At 52.7% G+C, this 1,989-nt stretch overlaps 1 long non-coding RNA gene across 1 annotated transcript; it reads right to left on the bottom strand.

Moving 5' to 3' along the window:
- Positions 1 to 372: 372 nt before the first annotated feature.
- On the bottom strand, positions 373 to 1,570 carry LOC116573268. The gene is made up of 2 exons (XR_004278683.1): positions 1,227 to 1,570; positions 373 to 936 (listed from the first exon to the last, which is right to left on the bottom strand). It is a non-coding gene; the product is annotated as an uncharacterized LOC116573268 (long non-coding RNA).
- Positions 1,571 to 1,989: the final 419 nt, after the last annotated feature.

Here is a 1,989-nt window from a genome sequence, read left to right as displayed (position 1 = left end):
CCCGCCCACCCCCGATGCCACACGCTCCCTGCAGCGATGCTACACTGTATGCATCATTCTTGTTGTCCCCCAAAGCACCCCACTCACTGTTTTGTGAAGATTAGGTGCTCAAATGCTAACTGACTACATGACTTATAGATATGATTTTTAACAAACCCGTTAGCCCTGGGCAGGGAAAGCGGGAGCCCTGGGATCTGCAGACCCGCATTCCATCTCATTCTCTCTCTCTCGAAATGGCAGTCCCTCCCCAAGCCCCGGTTTCAGTGAAATCGGCCCACAGTGGGACCAAGCTCGTAAAGCCATGGCAAGGACACACGAGGGACTGCTTGTGACGTGCTGAGTGGACTGTCTGGGTGAACAACGCTGTTCATCTTGGGTTCGTGCCTTCTCGAGACGGGCTCAGCAGAGGTCACAGCCACAGGCAGCCGGGACCTGGACAGATGGGCTCCATTTACAACGGCCTGGAAGTTTGGCACCAAGGAAAATAATACCTAGAATGTTCGATACTTTATCCGGGCAGTCCTGCTGACTCTTGAAGTCCGGGTGGTATAATGTCACTTTGTAATTCCTTACATTTATACGGTACTTTGTGGCACTCATCGGCTTTTGACTTCCGTGGTCCTGATTCAGGGCTCTGCTAACTCCTCTGCAAAGGGCCAGACAATATGTAAAGAAATGAATGCACCCACGCTCCAGGAAAACCTTATTTCCAAGACAGGCAGCAGGCCGGATAGGGCTGCTCGGGGCTCCACGGCAGGTTCAAGCCCAGGCATCATTCTGGTATCATGGGACTCTTCTTGCTGGAGCTGATTGGACTGGATGACCGTCATCTAAGACCAGGGACCAGTCCGATTATTTCCCTGGAGAGATGGGATGACACGATGGACCCCCGAGGCTCAATCTTCTTGTTCGCCCGGTCCCAGCGCCTCACGGCGCCTGGCAGACAAACGGTGGGCACTTTAGAGAAATTTATGAAACAAAGAGATAGACCAAGCGACCTAGAGGCTAGTCCGTATGTGGTGGAAATTGCAAGATCACAGACACTTACAGCAGATCAAAAAAAATAAAAAATAAAAAGAGAGAGAGAGAGAGAGAGAGAATGGGAGAGAAAGAATGGGAGAGAAAGAAGAGAGAAGGGGAGGGCAGAGAGATCGCATGGTCCAGGGAAGTGAGGGAGAGAGAGCGAGAGAGAGAGACCATGATTGCTAACGACTTCCCAGCCTCACCTGAGTTCTGCTCACCCATACGTCCGCTCTCCCTCTGAGCTCTGTGTGGGTTTGTGCTCCAGACAAGGCACTGGTACGGCGAGGATTAGGATTCCGGCCTCTCGAGCTGTCCCAGGACATGGTCTACTAATCAACAGTTCCCAACCCCTTTTATCCACCAAAAGCCATACTGAAAACCCGGGGTCCCCCAGGAGAGAAAAAGAAGCCGGGCTTCTTGAGAGCGCGTTGCTGAGTCCCGGGTGTCCCCGTGCTCTGCTGGGCTCCTCGCCCCACCTCTCCCCTGCATTCACTTTCCTGTCCTTAGGGGTTGCCCCTTCTGCCTGGAGAACTCCTGGGGGTCAGAAAGCACCCCAGGCTGCCGTGGGCTTGGTTTCCTCTGCATCTGTGAATGGAGTGTCTTGCACAGGCAGTACATTAGCACACACGTATGCACGCACACACATACACCCACGCACACGCACACATACCCCACCACCATCGTTTCCTGTTTTTCTCACTCTCGAGCCTATGCACTCCCGGGTCTCCTCCTCACACCCCTAACATCTCCAATGCAAGTCTTCTGGATAATTCCGCAATAGTCCGGCAACGGTCCCAGTTCCCCTCATTTCCTCCTATTGTTTGAAGGGAAGGCATTTGATGCTGGGTGTGTGTGTGTGTGTGTGTGTGTGTGTGTGTGTGTGTGTGGAAACGGCTGCAAGTTTCTCCGTTTGCAGGGTTATCGGTGACAGGAAGGCGATTTTAAATTCTAATTCCTGGGGAAGAA

The sequence above is a fragment of the Mustela erminea genome, chromosome 14 (genome assembly GCF_009829155.1).
Source record: "Mustela erminea isolate mMusErm1 chromosome 14, mMusErm1.Pri, whole genome shotgun sequence".
Classification (NCBI taxonomy): domain Eukaryota; kingdom Metazoa; phylum Chordata; class Mammalia; order Carnivora; family Mustelidae; genus Mustela; species Mustela erminea.
The sequence above is the reverse complement of the archived record's forward strand: the minus strand, read 5'-3'. Positions and strand labels throughout refer to the sequence as shown.